Source organism: Telopea speciosissima, chromosome 2 (assembly GCF_018873765.1).
Source record: "Telopea speciosissima isolate NSW1024214 ecotype Mountain lineage chromosome 2, Tspe_v1, whole genome shotgun sequence".
Lineage (NCBI taxonomy): Eukaryota > Viridiplantae > Streptophyta > Magnoliopsida > Proteales > Proteaceae > Telopea > Telopea speciosissima.
The window spans coordinates 24,244,583-24,263,068 of NC_057917.1; the positions used below are offsets into that span (position 1 = coordinate 24,244,583).

General features: G+C 37.8%; 1 pseudogene; it reads left to right on the plus strand.

Annotated features, from left to right (window-relative positions):
- Nucleotides 1–10,576: 10,576 nt before the first annotated feature.
- LOC122650578 lies at nucleotides 10,577–11,555 on the plus strand (annotated as a pseudogene).
- Nucleotides 11,556–18,486: the final 6,931 nt, after the last annotated feature.

Genomic DNA, 18,486 nt, shown 5'->3' on the forward strand with positions numbered 1-18,486 from the left:
GTGTACCAACGGTTGATGTTTATCTCTAACTATATATCGGTGCGCTGGATTCTCAGTGTCTGACTGTATTCGAAAGAGATGCCCAACACGGAACCTACAGCCCATACGTTGGGAATATGTTGAGGAGAGTATTCTACACAGGATTGGACCCAAATCCGGATCCGGTAGCATCTTCAAAATGTTTTTGAAATGTTTTTAGTTATATATATAAAACATTATCTATTTTCTTGAACATTTTGTTTGAAATATTTTCTGTTGGTCCAATCAAGGTAATTGAATCTCTCGATCGGTGTATCGGTTCATTGAGGATTGACAGTCCCATACACATGCCTTATATTGAATCATGCAACATTGTTTTGTGGGGGACTAATGCGTGTTTTAACTACTTACCATGGGCGTAGGTTATTATATTTGCTTAGCATCTTCGATGGCCTTTTCTTAGAAGCTAAGTGGTATCCCATTATGATCCTACCCCTTTCCTTTCAGTTCCATTCATCTAAGCGGTGACGATTAATCGTGATGTCCTTTTCATGATGCTGTTGTAAGATTGGACCTTACAGTAGGATGAAGGAGATTGGTAGAAAAGGAAACCCAATGGAGAGAATATTCATATTCACTCAAGATTGGATTTTCCTAGCAATCCATGCCTTTCCTAATTTAGAGAAAGATTGCTTGGGAGATAATTGAGTCACTTATAGTAACTCAATATATCTATCCCATGTGAACTTGCAATATGGGGATTTTGTGAGAGAAATATAAATATTCATGAGATCATAAAATCACACAAGACAAGGAAACCCAAAAGTAAAATCGCAGAGCTCTCTCTCCCTCCTAGAAAAATCGTCTTCTCCCTCTCTTGTTCTCTTGGTGTTTGATCCTAGAGGTGGTCCAAGCTATTGTGTTCTTGGAACTGTGGAGGAGTAAGCTTGACCGTAGTGGGAACGCAAAGCTTGTGTGGTGCGTGGAATGACTGCGAAAGGGCTATCATCGGTTGGAGGTCTTGCGCTTGTGAGACTTAGGTAATAATCGATCCCTGCTTCGTTCTATTTTGAATGACTTCACCATCGATATTGTGATCCTATTTACGCTTCCGTTGCGATCGCACTTGCGATGCCTTCATATATATATATATATATATCATATTATCATACTATTATATAAAAGCACGTTGTGGCAAATCTTTCAGTTATCTTTTTTTTTCTTAGTTCTTAAAATCATTTTTGATGAAAGTAAATCTATCAAATCCTTTTCTTACCATAAATAAATAAATAAAATAAAAATCTATCTAATCGTGTGACCTTCTCCTTCCCTCTCCCTCTCCACGATCTCCTCTCTCCCAATCTCCTAATCTCCCAATTTCAGTCCCTCTCACGTCTCAAAGTTCTTTATTCTTAAAACCGTTTTTGATGAAAGAAAATCTAGCAAATCCTTTTCTTACCAAAAAATAAAAATAAAAAAATGTATCTAATCTCTCCCTCTCCACGATCTCCTCTCTCCCAGTCTCCCAATTTCAGTTCCTCTCACATCTCAAAGCTTCTTTATTCACTGCAAAAACGAACCCCTCCATTTTTTAGTAGGATACCGAAAAAGAATTTGAGGTACTGTTCCTCTTGAAATTCATCTTGATTCCCTGTTCTGCAATTAGTTGTATTATCCAAATGATGTTCTTTCTCAACTGCTTATTGAAACTGTGGAATGAGATTGATTTTCTGAATAGAATCTGTCATCCAAACATAATTTCTTTTTTGGGTTATTGCATTCGTGGTGAGACAAGATTTATTGTTTATGAATTGATGCAGAATGGTTCATTGGAAACTCAATTGCATGGTATTACTTTCATCCTTTTATGTAATTAAAATAGTAGCTAAGAAGTAGAATAAAAGAGAGTAAAACATATTTTCACATCTTTCTTTGGATTCATGTTGTAGGACCTTCTGATGGATCACCTTTAACATGGCATATGCGGATGAAAATTGCCATGGATGCAGCTAGGTGAATTTATTAAACCACATTAATTTTCAGAATTCCTTTTCTTTTAGTGGATTTCATTCTCTCATTTTTGCATCTGCCTTCACTTGTGAGGATCAGAGGACTACAACATCTTCATGAGCACTGTAACCCGCCGGTAATCCACAGAGATTTAAAATCATCTAATATTCTTCTGGATTCCTACTTCAATGCCAAGGTTCATTTCCCTGTACTCACCGGGGCCTTTGCTATCTCTTTATGAAATCCATGAGATATTATATTTCTAAGGTGCTGTTGAGCATCTTATCTTCCTCAGTAAGTTATATGTAATCTTGTTCTCTTATCAATAAATTTTACTTGATTCAGATTTCAGATTTCGGCCTTGCTATAGCTGTCGGGAACCAAAACAAGAACAATATCAAGCTCTCAGGCACTTTGGGTTATGTGGCCCCAGAATACCTTTTAGATGGTATGCCGATTTTTTTCTACGAATCTGATTGTACAATAAACTTGTTTCTATTGTTTGCTTGACTTGGTTGTCTGTAGAACTTTCTCATTTAAGCTACCTTGTAATTGCTTGACCATATTGGGTTCCGTCACTTTTTCTTGGAGCTTATTTTGAATGGTCAAAACTTTTCTATTTTACGTGATATTGGTGTTGTTTGAAAGGCTATTGAATTACCTATTCAATGAGACCACGATCTTCTGATTCAGACTTATATCAGGAGAGTTATGGTGAAGTTATTGATGGAGTGTTAATCTGTGACAGGATTTCTTATTTATGAAGTTTAATAGATTAAGAGTTCTATTTTAAGTCTACCCTCGTTTTGGGAGGGGTAGTCTATATATATATGGCTTTAAACAACTTTATTTGTGGTGTTGAGTAGATGACTCTGAGCCTTGGGGTATTGGTATTGCTTTGGGGTAAGAATCGTGGTTGATTTCTCCTTATCTCTATTTTCTAAGGGTAACCTGGTTGACGTTGTTGGTTTGATTCTCAACTCTCTTTTGCTTCTCTAATACTTCTTCACCGTTATTATTACTGTATCTCTTCTCCCTCTTAATTACATCTTCATAAGTTCTGTTTTAAGATTTTCTCCTTCACCTGGTTGACGTTGTTGGTTTCATACTCCGGCGAAGAAAACCAAGTACTCACTTCATTCCTCCTTAAACGTTTGTTTTTCTTCTTCTTTTCCTCTTCTTCTTCCTCAACAAAAAGAATCTTTCAGTTTGTTTTTTTTTTTTTGTTTCTTCTTCTCCAACCTTTTTTTTTTAACCACTTCATCTGCCTCCTCTTCTTGTACAGTTGTTCTTGGGGGAGAGAAATAAAAAAATATAGAAAATCAAAAGATTCCATCGGTTGTGTGTTCTGTTTCTTTTACTCCGACGGACTGTTCTTGGTTATCTTCTACTAGAGGTTTCAGTTAGGAATTCCATTCACCTTTAATATCATTCTTCTTGGATCCTTTCGTCATTGTAGTTTGTTTTGCAGAGAATCCTAGAATCAACCGAAGCCTACATGTCGTCTTAGATTCTCAGTTTTAGCATTGGAATTAAAAAAACGAGATGAGAACACATCCGTGGACACATTGAAGGTTATTCAATATCCGTTGAAGGCCTCCACAGGTTTGCCGGGACCTGCCTCCGCGATTCTGATTTTTCTTGCAATTTAACTTCCGTTCTTTCATTGTAATTAATTTCCTGTTTTATGACCTGTAGTAATTCGTCCCCTTATCAGTGATCGGACGTCGTGGATTCAACTCCTGGCTATCACGGAGACTTCAACGTAGGAATCTCTATCGGAGGTAGCACCTGGTGGTTTTCTTTATTTGTTAGCATCGTTTCTGTGAGCTCAGTCATCCACAGGTAAGCTTTCTTCCCTATTTCATTTCTGTAAAGTATGTGATCCTATCCCATTCAATTTTCTGTTATGTTCAAAGCATGTCTCTAGCCTTTATCATTTTTAGTAGCTGAAGCGATTCATGATTTTGAACAATTTAGTTCTTTGTTCTTCATGCTTTCTCTGGTTTCGTACTGCTCTATGTTCTTTTATTAATTTCTTCTTTTGGATGTCCATGAATGGTCTTGATATGTGGCTATAGAGCATCTTAATAAAGGTAATCTATGAAAATATCATAGGGCAGGAAGAATCATATTGAATGTAGTTGATATGTAGATGAAAAGAGTTTAATATCTTACTCCACAGTTATTTCAGATTAGTTCCATCTTTCCCTCCCTGTGGTTATAATGTCATCAGCAGGCACCCCCCTGAACTTGAAGGTTATAATATGTGTCCTTCCATGAGCTTCAGATGAACTAGGGTGCTTGTTGTGCCTTTCAGAGATGTTAGGATAAGCCCAATGATTATGAGTAAGAGTAAATTCTTCATGATCACCAATCTGCAAATAATAATCACAGTTCAGATTCGATTAAAAAGATAGGTTAGATGATGGGTTGAGTTCATACTTGTCTTTCCTTCCTCTTCAGAAAGCAATAATATCCAATGAAGTAGCCACACTAAAATCTGGGTTTAAAGATGGGAATTTATAGAGGATTTGATTGATTCTTTTAAGTGGGAAGACAAGGTTACCTATAGGCACTAAGAACATAGGGAAGTAGTGGATAATCACATACTGTTTACCCTATTAGGTGAACTTCCATGTGCCGAAGAAATTACTGTTGATTAGGATTAATTACTATGGCATTGCCATGGGAAAGGCATAGTTTTCTTCTCCATGCACTATTGTACATATAAGCTTATTAGAACTCATAAACTATGGAACATGGAAGGAGAACAGGATTACACAGAACTTCATTATTATTACATACCTTTGATTACAAAGAAGGGGCCTCATATATATAGGCTTAAGAGAAATTACTTACCTAATATAAGAGATACTACTTACCTATAATAATAGGTGTATATATGGGTGAAGGAATCCACATGTTGGAAACTCAATCACCTATAAGGATTACAATATGATATTATACTATTCATGGAAGATTGAGAGAGATACATTGAAGATTGCATGAGATTATGATACTGATTCCTAATATAACTAAACTACTTACCTAATGTACTATTGAGATAAGGATGGAAGATCCTTCTCTTATTCTAATACTAATATATTTCTAATACTCCCCCGCAAGATGAGCGTGGATAGAAGAGAAACGCTCAGCTTGGTTATTGAATTGAAAGGCCTACACAATCTGCAACACGCATGGGACTGAAATGGCGGGCGTCGGATGGCGAGGTCATGGGTGCTCGTAGGAGCTTGGTGTGGTATGATTCATCAGCCGAGATTGGGGTGCCCGCGCGCTGTGGAGCTGCTACTGGTGCACAAGTGAGAAAAGGACTGAGAAGAAACTGGGGTGCCCATGCGCTGTGGAGTGCTGCTGGTGCACAACTGAGAAGAAATTGGGGTGCCTGCACGCTGTAGAGCTGCTGCTGGTGCACAAAATTGAGCTTTTTGTTTTTGTTTTTTTTTTTTTGTGTTTAAGCCTTAAGCCTTCTACCTGAGGCACGCCCCGAAAAAGAGACCTCAACTCAGGGCACGACTTAAGGATGACAGAAATAGAACAATCAAAGAAAGTAAAATAATAAGGCAAAGATAAGATGAGAGACAAAAGAAAGGTGGATAATTCTTTTTTATGCTTAGTGTAACTGGGCCGAAGATGGGTTGTTTTGTTTTGATGAAAGGGACATAGGCCATGATGGATGAGGTAGTGATGTACGTAATTGCGATTGCAGACATGAGATTTCAAGAGGGAAGGGAGTAAAAACTAAAACTAGAAGAGAGAAGAATGGTGGATTGAGTGCTCATTGGAAATGAGAAGATTGAAGAAAAAAAAAAGAAATGAATCTCTTGCTCAGTGGAGCTAGAGGCTCTGATACCATATTAGAACTCATAAACTATGGAACATGGAAGGAGAACAGTATTAAACAGAACTTCATTATTATTGCATACCTTTGATTACAAAGAAGGGGCCTCATATATATAGGCCTAAGAGAAATTATTTACCTAATATAAGAGATACTACTTCCCTATAATAGTAATGTATATATGGGTGAAGGAATCCACATGTTGAAAACTCAATCATCTATAAGGATTACAATATGATATTATACTATTCATGGAAGATTGAGAGAGATACATTGAAGATTATGATACTGATTCTTAAAATAACTAAACTACTTACCTAATGTACTATTGAGATAAGGATGGAAGATCCTTCTCTTATTCTAATACTAATATGTTCTTAATATATTTCTAATAAAGCTGAGAGGAAAAAAAGGATAAATGAAGTATTCAAATTTCAGTGTTAATGGATACGAAATGATGGCATCTAACCATCATTCTTCTTAAAGAAAAGGCCTGAAATTATCCTTAAGAACTTACCATTCCCAGATAAAAAAAGATTAATTCCTCCAAGGAGAAGGGAGAAGGACCCTATTAAATGCAATTGTGAATGAAGCTCTAGCTTAAAAGTAACTATTAGCTTAACCCTACCTCTAGCTTAAAAGTGGTACCTAGCATTTGAAAAGTTTTGCCTATTGTTTGGAAATTGGTATGTTGGAAAATAGGTGATGGTAAAGATTTAAGTAATTGGAATGAGTGGTGAATTCCTTCTCTTTATAGCTATGTTATTCCAGAATGTGACTCTAGGGGTGTCAATTGGTCCAGTTCTGGGCTATCGGTCCGCATCCTTAGTGGTTCCGGCTCTAAGGTGTCAAGACCATAACCGTACCAATAAGCTTACTGGATCCAAATCTGAGACCCAAGACCGTTAACTAATGGGTGGTCTGGTTCCAGTTCCTAATTGGTTCCAAACATCTTTGAGCCCAAAACAAGGACGAGAGTTTCTCTAGGAAAACGGAAGCTTCATCATACATAGATATAGTCTTGTAGAGCCCAAAATAAAGACATTGATGCATATATAAATAAAGAGTCAGCTTTAAGAGTTCATAATTTCCATTTTAAACTCAACTCATATATTGATGACTTAAAGAGCAACAAAAGAGTGTCAGTTAAAAGTCCCAAGCAATTTAATACTATTAATAGGTTAGGGTTTAAAGCCTTTTAAGGTTTTAGATTTCTAACTTCCCATTCAATTTGTTTACATATCATCTGGTTCCAACGGTTCCGGTGTTACCATGTCCTTAATGGGTTATCATTTCTAGAACCGTTGGAATATCCAGACCAGAACCGACCCAGACCAATAGTATATCACTAGGACTAGATCCGGCCCAATAAGCTATTGGGTAGTCCGGTTCTGATTCCGGTTCCGGTTCCTATCGGTCTGGATCAGTTCCAGTTCCCAGTTTTGATCCTAAATTGACACCCAAATGTGACTCAACAGCCTTTTTTCAAAAATTTAAAGTTCGTATTTTATATATATAGCCGTTCACGTCTTCTATATTTGGCAGGTCATCATCACATTATCAAGAACTGTATAATTCATTTTTCATCTCTCTTGCTTGGCTCTCTGCTTCAAAATGATATTCATCCTATTAAGAATGACGTTGAGTTATCATCGCCTAGCATTCACACTAGAATTTTAGTTGGAATAATTAAAACTATTCTTAGGTTTCTCAGGTAATGAGCTTGGTTACTATTTTATTTTTGTTCCCAATTTTTTGTTGTTACTAGCTCCTATTAAATGTGTACTGTACTTTTCGTTTTATATAATACAAGGTACTTTGATTTCCTGTCCCATGATGTTGTTGTCGGAATTATATGGTAGGGTCTGCTGTTATTGTTTCTCTTCAACAGCTTAAAGGTTTGCTTGGGATACAGAATTTTGCAAAGAAAACTGATATAATTCATGTTATGCACTCAATATGGAGCTCATTATATCATGGGGTAAGAATCTCACTCCTCGAATTCTTTAGTGGCCAAGCTCAAACTGTAAAGCACTTTCCAAGAGTCTCTTTCTCCATTAAAATAAATTGAAAAAAATTCTTTTCTTTTTGAAGTGAAAGGAAGAGCCAAGTCTCGCATAATCTAGCCTGTCGCTCACTCAATCTTGGGGAAGAGGCACACTCGCAATGAGAGAGCTCACTCAAGCTGAGTAAGGGAACACAAGGAAAGCTAAAGTTAGCGGTTCAGACTAATCTAGGGTTTAAATCCAATTCACATAACTATGCTAATTTTTACAGTGGAACTGCAACACTATGTCCTTGGAAAATCAATCTTCGGTTTCCTTCTATTTCCAAGTGCATCGTAAGAGCTATATTCCTATACCCTAGTTTTCCTTGTATTTGGTTGTGATTAAAAATTCTCAATATTTATATGCTTTGAGGAAAAACAGGGAAGGAATAACAAGAGATTTCTATGGGTGCCTTCTATTGCTCCATTTATCTCTGTTGTCCTCTCTACTATGGTTGTGCATGTTACACATGCAGAGAACAAAGTTATTGAAATTTTATGTAATCATTTTTGTTATACTTCTTTTTAGTTAATTCTCAACAAAAAACAGCCCCATTTCTGACAAACTAATACAACTACTAATATATGAAGCTGAAACAAATAACAAAGGGAGTAAATCAATCATCCGCAAATGAAATTTAATTTATTGGAGGGTATTCAGGGAAAGGCATTATAGCCGGTATTGTGGTTGGTTTGATAGCTCTAATAGTAAGCAAAACTCACATATATCCTTCTATTTCTGATGAAAAAGATGAATATCTGAACATTTAATGCATCTGAGAAAATGGTTTGGACTTCACAGAACTTGATAGCCAGTGCAAGAACATTTGCAGCCATGAAGAACTATAACATTGATGGAAATCAAGAAATGATGGTACTGGGAATGATGGACATTGCTGGCTCAATGAGTTTGTGACTACAAGTATGAAAGGGTGTAGACCAATGATCTGCTTTAAGTAGCAAGAATCCATATAAGGTGAAACATCCAATATGATGACACTAGATCTGTAGTCATTACTATTTCACAATGAGGTCAAAAAACAAAAGGGTTGGTGCATAAAGATCTGGCAAGAGGATGGCTATGGCTATAATATAAGAATATATTATATAAGAAAATAAATAATAGGTGCTCATTTGTGTTAGCTTTTCTATTTTTAATTTAAAGTAGTTAATCTAATTATTATTATTTTAGGGTACTCACATTCACATATACGTTGATGAAACAATTTTAAAATCAGTAAATATCTTTTTTGCTTTTGAGCAATAGGGTGTGGGATTTTACTTCTTCACAAGTTGCAATATGCTTTTTCAAATTTATCAAATTTAACATACGATGAACAGTGAGGTCCACAAGTGCATTTGCACTTGCACCTTTACTAGTATATATATATATAAATCAATAAAAAATCTAAGAAAAAGAATCACATTATCTTAACTTATAAAATTATAAAAATAAAATAACAAAATTCAATAAGGTAACTTAAAGGGATAGACGGACACAAAAATGTATTTTAGACATTTTATTACTGTTTGATTGCTAAATGAATCGAATAGAGGGATTATCATATTTGTATCCGATTAGTTTTCGGACGGATTCAGATTCTCTAAACGGATACGAATGTGGATTGAATACGGATTTTCGAATATTTGTTGACATCTTTAATCGAAAGTAGGGGACAAACAATATTTTTAAATTTTGGGCAAATTTCATGGACACCCCCCTCTAAGTATTCAAAATGGCACAGATATACCAAACTTGGTCAAAATGGCAACCTTACCCCTGACGTTAAGTAGGGTTACCACCCAAAGTTAAAGTTTCAATTTTACCCTCTTAGGAAGAGTTACCACCCAAAGTGAAAAATGTCGATTTTACCCTCATCTTCCCTATTCCATCATCTTCTTACCGTAGGAGAACTGATGCAAAACCATTTTGGGCTGCCAACTCCAACTCCGACAAAATCCTCTGTTTCTGCATCCTCTGAATCTGGTCTTCCCCATCTCCCTCCAAGCTCAATTGCCATCATCTCATATATCTTGTTACCCAAGTTAGCTGGACTGTCAGGCTGTACAGGGAAGGGAAGACAGCAACAATAGAAGTGAGTATTAAAAGAAGGAAATTTCACGGACACCCCTTATAACTATTCGAAATGACAAGTACACCCTAAATTTTGTCAAAATGGCACAGATTACCCTTATTTTATATTTTTATTTCAACTTAGTCCACTCCGTTAGGTCTGTGCAGTTAAGTTGGCTGTTAACTCTTTTATAATGACGAAATTACCCTTACCATAGGGTGAACTTCCTATTATACCCTTAAGGTTAAATCCCCAATATCCCAAATACAAACCAGAGAGCGTCGCTGGTGGTGAGCAGGAGCACCGCCGGCGATGCTCTTAGAAGTAATACAGCTTAATTAGTTGATTAGCTAAAAGAAAATTTGGACAGAATCAATTCTTGTTTTCCTTTTCTTCCTTCCATAGCTCAGGCCAATTCTGTTGAGCTTCTTCCCACCCAAGAAGTGAACCCTTCTTCTCTGGATCCCAACTTGTAGATAGAGTGCCATAAGCAAGTCCAACCCCAGAAGTTCCAAAGGCAAGTGATGCCATCAAGAAAGGAAGCCAAAGTGGTACATCCCACACTTCTTGTTCGTTGAGTTTATCAAATACCTGTAACATTGTTGGTTGTTGCAAACTTGCGTTCTCAAAGTGAACATTCACTGTGAAGGATGTAAGCAGAAGGTGAAGAAACTGTTACAGAAAATCGATGGTATTTCCCGATTCTAAGATATTTTTGCTTTCTTAGAAACACTTATTTTCGAAATTTCAGTTCTTAAGATTGTTTTCAATTTTTCTTTCTTTAATTACTTGCCCAAAAGTGGTTATTTGGATTCCATTCAAGTGTTTTCAACATCCAATTCTGTTGAATTCTTCTTTTTGCAATTTTCATATCATAATTTCTGTTTTTTTTCCCTCTTCTCTTGTTAGGGGTGTATACCACAACTATAGATTCAGAACAGGGGAAGGTGACAGTTTTAGGTAATGTTGACCCAGCGACACTCATAAAGAAACTCGGTAAATCAGGGAAAAATGCAGAGCTATGGAGTGCTCAAAAGGGCAACAACCAGTTCAAGAACATGCAAATTGAGAATGGCAAGGGTGGCAAAGATAACAAATCTCAAAAGGGTTGAAAAGACCAACAGAAGGGTGGTCAGTAGCAACAACAACCACAACAATAACAACAACAACAGCTGCTTCAACGGCAACTACAGCAGATGCAACAGATGAAAGGGTTCGGAGATCTGAGTAAGCTGCCACAATTCAAGGACCCAAAGATGTCCTTCGGGGCCAGAAATCCTTCAAGTTTGACTTGCCCGAGGAGGATGACTTCAGTGATGAAGATGAGTTTGATGACTTCGATGACGATGATTTTGATGACGAAGATGAATTTGATGATGATTTTGATGAACGCTTGAACAAAATGAAACCCATGATGGGTAATGGTCAACATCCCCAACTCCAAGGCGGCAAAGGCGGTGGCGGTGGCGGCGGTAACAGGAAGAAAGGTGGTGGTGGTGGTGGTGAGATACCTATGCAAGTAAAATCAGTGGCGGTCGGAGAGACAGTGGTGGTGATGAGGAAGTTCGATTTGGGAAGATGATGGAATCTTGATAATTTTTATTTAAATTATTAAGGGGGTAAAATCGACATTTTAATTTTGAGGTAACCTTGCTTAATATCAGGGGGAAGATTGACATTTTGATAAAATTTAGGATGTAGTTGTCATTTCGAATAGTTATAGGAGGTATCCGTGAAATTTGCCCTTAAAAGAATGTAAATCAAGCAGATGCTGTAAAAATTGCATCCTGTTAACCAAAGAAAGACTAGTTTGATAGCCCTTATAGAGAATCCGCTGGAAATTAAGGCTGTCTCATATAAGAGGTCAATAGCTCTTTTGGCTTCATCACTTTCTGGGGATTCTTGCATGCAGCCTGTAAATCATATTCCCAACATCAACAATGGGATGATGACCACGTCCGAAGAGTGCACAGCTCATAAGCAAAATGGTTTTGCATGAGTTCTCCTACGGTAAAATAGGAAGGTGGGGATGTGATGAAGCAATACAGGGAATTGGAATTTCTAGGTTGGCACGATGAGCGTTCAGGGTTCTTCATCTTCAACATTCGCAGAAGGGTTTAGAGAGAGTTTTTCTGCATCTGTGATTTGAAGGAGTTGGTTTCTTCTTGTTTGATTTTAGAGTTTTTAGGAAGAGAAGAAACAGAGAAAAAAGAAAAGGAAAAGAGAAAAAGAATTGGGAATTTCCCCATTTTCTAGCTGAAAAGTTGCAGAGAAGGTGGGAATCGAGCGACCAAAGACTGTTTCAGTGTTTATTTAGAGAGAAAAATCTACGACATTGAAGCTGGTCGGATCCCTTGGTTGCAGACGAAGATTCCATAGAATTCTGAAAAGAAATTCAAATCCTAACCCTAGATCGAGAGATCGATAAACAACAAGAGGGATTTGAGAATGAGTTTTTTCGTTTACAGGTTCTTGGCTGAAGCTCCTCGAGGATGATGTCGAGTTCGAGGCCGAGAAGCTCGAGAAGATCTGAATCTGTTTCTGACATGAACTTGATGGTGCCGAAACGCAATCTGGTCACCGGTGAAGCTTTCCAGTGTTGGATGCCACCGGTGATGGATAGATGTAGGCCATAATAAACAATTCTTTTTGGGGAAAAATTTGGGGTTTCAATCCTAAAGGGCATTGTAGGAAGCTCACCCTATTATAAGGGTAATTTTATCATTATAAAAGAGTTAATAGAGACTTAATGGCACAGTCCTAATGGAGTGGACTAAGTTAAAATATAATCCTAAAATAAGGGTAACCTGTGATATTTTGACCAAATATGGTATGTCCATGACATATTGAATACTTGTCCGTGAAAATTTGCCCTTAAATTTTTGGTAAATGGGTACAAACAATATCGAAAACAAACAAACAAACAAGGAAAAATTTCACGGACACCTCCTAAAAGTATCCAATATTTCATAAACTTATCAAACTTGGTCAAAATGTCACAAACACTCTATTTTTATGAATTTATTTCAACTTAGTCCACTCCGTTAGTCTCTGCAGTTAAGTGTCTGTTAATTCTTTTTAAATAACAAAATTACCCTTACCTGTGAAATCTCCATTTCTTCTTCTTCTTCGTTTTTTTCTATTCCACCGCTGCAACCTCCGACCACCACCAATCCAAGAACACAGGAACTCTACAACGAAGTTGCCAACCGAGTGACAGAGCTTATAATGGAAACGAATGACGTGATGGTGGAAGAGGCGAGCTTCCAAAAATTCTCTAGGTACATCTTCGAGTTGAACGTCGTCCATCAAGCCTTGCTGGCCAGGGGAATCAAGGCCACAACCAACTCAGAATCCACGAGAGCTGCACTGGAGACATTGGATTCTCAGCTCAAAAAAGGTTGTACCATCGTCAGAGGTTACAAAACTGGGAGCCGACTCCGTCTATTCCTCAAATCAAGAGTCTGCTTAGGGAGATGCAAGATTTAGCACAAGAGATAGCCGACACCATCTCCTTGTTGGAGCTGGCCAATCGAAATGCTGTGCTGAATCTGAATTCTAAGATCGACCAAAACATCAACAATCTCAAGTCCATTGAGCTCCGATCAGCAGCCACCACTGAATCCATCCTCTCAGAAATCAAGAAATCATCAACTCAGGATGGCAGGAACCACGCCCATGCCATTCAACTCCTTAAGAAGATGGCAGACGCCACGGGGACGAGCGCAAACGCTTCACTTGTTCAGAACGAGCTCGCGCTGGTGAAACAAGAGAAGGTAGAGAAGAAAATGGGACTGATGATGGTATTTTGGATTTCAGGAAACAGAAAAACAAATAGAAAAAATGGAAGAGAAAGTGGGTCAATGGGTTCAGTGGTGTGAAGAAGAAATAAAAGGGGTAAGAAAAGATGAAGAAGATGCAGCAACAGCGGCAATGAGAGCGGCAGCAACAGCGGTTAGCGGCAATGATTGTGGTAGCGGTCAGCAGCAATGGCAAGACGATGTCAAGAATGATTTGAATATGAGGTTTTAACCTTAAGGGTATTATAAGAAGTTCACCATGTGATAAGGGTAAATAACTAAGAGAGTAAAATCGACATTTTATCTTAGTGAGGTAATCCTGTGTAACGTCAGGGGGGTCTGTGACATTTTGATTAAGTTTGGTAAGTTTATGCGACATTGGATACTTTTAGGGGGTGTTTGTGAAATTTTCCCAACAAACAAATTAAAAAACTGTTCCGACTCGTAGAGCCGTCTTTTATAACAAACTCATTTGCGGGACCCACCGTCTCGCTTGAAATATGCAGACAGTCTAGGGTTCTTTGATTCCAACTTCGCGTTCTTTCTTGTAGAAAAGGTTACTTGCTAGCTTAAACCCCATCAATGGCGATGAGATCTGTCGTGAGGCGTATTCCTTTGAATCGTATGATGGAAGGAGGTCGCAGATTTCCTCGCTACTTCAGTGATGGCAAAGGCAAGGTCTTGAGCGAGGAAGAAAAAGCAGCTGAAAATGTCTACATAAAGGTAATTTACCATCCATGTAATCCCTGTACGTGCGTTCATTTCGGTCTTTCGTGCAATTGGTTTCATTCTCTCTATTCTTTCTGTTGATTCTCTTATTGTTTGAGCTCTGTTCTCCCTTTGGTGATTTTGTTTAATTTCTTTAAGAAAATGGAGAAGGAGAAAATGGAGAAACTGAAGCTCATGGCGGAGAAAGAGAAAGCAGATGCAGAGAAGGAGAAACCGGAGAAGGTACAGACAGTAGGGATAGTTGGCATTTCTTATGTTACATTGGTATTTTGCCCTTTATAGCACCATTGGATTAATCGACCTTCCTCTTTTTTTGTGTGTGTGTGTGTGTGGGGGGGGGGGGGGATTTGAATTGATCACTCTTCTGTAGAGAAGTATAATTTGGTCACAATGTTAGAGTCGTCGATGTAGTTAGTTGTATTGTTTTCTTGAATTAGTGATTAGCGAGTGGACCTTCTCTAACGAAGATGATAACAGCATATACATAGCAAAAGCCAAAATGATAAACAGGACCTAGAACTCACATTACAGAGGGCTATGATAATCTGATCCAGTTCATTTATCAGTCCGGGGAACTCCTCATTGATCCTGTTAATTTGTATTGTGGAACTAGGACAACTTGTGTTTCACTGCTCCTATTTCTAGCTCCTATGCACACTAACTGTATGGGCTTTGGACGTTAATTTGTACATCTATTTGATTCTGAATGGTCCGTTATGTGCTTTGGTTGACTCAATCAACTGCTATATATGACAAAATTTGACCAATTTCCTGAAACGTAGGCACATCACACCAACTCTATCTTCTCAATCAATTTGATCATGTTTTATTCGAACAAGAGGAAGCTAAAAGAGATAGTATATAGCTTGTTTAGAACTTGTGTCAAAGGGTCAGTTTTCCTTCATCCCACCAGTGAGGTGGGATGAAAGAAAACTGACTCTTTGACACAAGTTCTAAACAAGAGGGGAAATAAGTTGATGCCTTAATGCATTTATATCCAGTTCCTTTTTTAATCCTGAAGTTTTGATTTTCTGGAAAGCGGTTTAGAATCCATCCCTAAAGACAGGAATTTATGTGAATATACTCGGAGTTATTTCACAAAGGTCTACGATCAGCTCAAAAACCTATTACTAAGACGCGTTAGCAACTTAGCATCCTTTGGCGCGGTAGGGCAGCAATCAAACCGAAACTCTTAAGGGTCTACGATCAATGGTGGTCTTATTTAAATAAAAAATTGAGTCTTTTTTTGGACAGCTTCAGAGCCAACCCTTATGGAAACTTCAATTTTCAACAAGGGGTCAAGGCTGTGGATAACTGCAAGTATTCCTGATTTCAGATTACTGCTTCCTAACATGAGTCTCTAGTGGCCTATTGTGATATCATCAGATGTAGATCCATAGTCCACAATATATGCACTTATTCATCTGATATCCATTTCAACCTTAAACCTCAATTATAGTCTTGTAGCAGTAGAATGTAGGATGATCTATTTGCTTGTCATGTTTATTCTGTAAGTTCACTCATTCATTCGAAGTACAATGGCTGACTGGAACTGTGCTGCTGTGTTATGTGTTTCCATTGTCTTAGAGTGAATTAGCAACATATCAGGGTCCAACTTTGAAGACAATCCAAATTAAACCATTAGAACCTAGTAAATCTCATTTCATCTACTCAATTTTAATTCCAAATGGGTTGGAGCAGGTTTACTTTGGGGCTGGACTAATTTATATGGGGTTTGTATTGCAATTATATGTAAGAAGAGTAATACAAACTAAAAAGTATTTTCACCTTTAATACATCAATGATCACATTTGAGCCAGACAAGTCTGTATCTGGTATTATTGTATTAAGCACAGATATGTAATTTCTTGTGGTTATTGGTTTCCCACACTTCATACTCTCTGGTAGTAGCCAGATTTATGAAATTGCTATTCACTAGCTTCTTTCCCATTTATATTGTTGGTTAGCATTTATCTTGCCACAAGATGGTGAGCCATGAGTGGAAGCTGCATTGCATTGCTACAAAAAGTTCTGTATTTCCTTGTTTTTGGAACAGATACTTTCTATGATTGTGCCTTACTTAAAACTTTTATTTCTGTTGGTGTAAAGAGACTTAACTGTTATTTCTGTGCAATGCATTCTCTCTCTTCTCCTTACTCTGACCATTATTATTTTCTGATGTCTTGTCAGAAAACTAAATAAAGCACCCCCACAAAGGCTGATGGAGTTATATGCCCTCTCATACTCGCACCTTGAGCTCTTGCTTGAAGTGGTACAGATGAGAAATAAAAGTATATTGACTTCTCAATAACTCTTGAGGGAATATAGTGTTTGTGAAGGTTATGGTGGATGTATTTGGTTGACAATACTTCTGGATAATAACCTTGTTTTATTCCCTTTTCTGATTAGGATGGTCTATATCTTATAACATGGTTAACATTGTTTCAGACATTAGTTTGAAGTGGTTTTGGATCTTGAACCCATGGTTAATTATTTATTATGTAATGGTTTAAATGGTTTTAACATGCTGGTCTGGAGCAGTTTAAGAACAAACTGGCTGTGCCGATTCTAGCGTGCTTCTGACCTGCCCAATGCCCAATCTGTGAGATAAATGCTCTGTATTTGTGAGATTAATTGTGGCTTTGAACTCGAATTAAAAGATCATGTTCTTCTTGGATTAATCTCAGTCAATAAACCCGATGAATGCCTGATATATGAGGAGATTGATCTTGCAGTGTCGGCTGGTTTGATCCGAATTTTTATCCTCTCATCGTGCGATAGCTGCAGAGGTCATGTGCACCATGTGGGGCCTGCTGTGCCACATGACTTCTGCAGTGCCACACAATGCGATACAACACCGTTCTATAACTAATGATTTGATCCTAGATGATATAATGTTGCTGACTGCTAATACAGCCGCCACAATACTGATCATTAAATTCAATTATAAGGCCCACATAGTGCTTGGCCATCTGAACCCTCGTTGTCCCCGTCACTGAATTGCCCTGTAACATGGTGGTGGTGATAAGACTTCAGCAGGATGAGTGGTCTTGGCTATATTTTTGAGTCCGAAGTACTTAAATTTCTGTGCATCTGTGATCGATTATAAATTTTTTGAAAGTAACCCGAGTATTATCTGGGGCGCGAGGCAACCTCGAAGTTTTATCAATATGAATCCAAAATACAAAATGGGGACATAACCGAATCGTTATCACCTCTAATTCCTGTCCGTTCCAATTCCCTTCAATCCTTCACACAGGAGCGGAAATGATTTCCTTATCCACTGCCCAAACACGCTGCCCAAGGTGGGTTAGGGTGGTCACTTCTGCTCCTATGTGAGGGATTGGAGGGAATTGGAGGGGGCAGCAAATTGGAGATAATAAAAATTCGATATAACCCACCTTATTCCTATCCAAGGAAAACAAAATACTCATTCTTATAGAGTTAAAAACTAAACCATCCCAAGTAGGAAAAATAAACTAAAAGATCAAAATTACATTCTAAAGATTAGTAATTCAGTTTTGTCTTTCCGTAAAATGTGACCCAATTCTTGAGGCAACTCATGATCAGAATGGAATAAGGAATTACGCAATGATTCACATGTGAGATTTGCCAAAAAATCAACAACTCGATTGCTTTCTTTGTCATTGAATTCGATGGTGGCTCCCAGGAAGTCAAACAGAGATAGAACTTCATGAAATCAGTACCAGTAGCTCCACAAATGGCTTTTTCTTTGAGTCACAAACTGCACAATGGTTGTCGAATCTGAATTAACATAACACCTTGCATACCCCAACTCAACACATAGTTTCAGGCCATCGAGCAGGTCGCAATAAGCCCACCATTTTGGTCCTAATGATTCCCTCCACCTCCACTAACTCCCAGGTTCACTTTAGTGGTAGCATCCACATTTAATTTCACTATTTTAAACCGCGGGTACCAATAGATCGACAATGTCATTTTCCTAGCAATAGAGGAGGACAT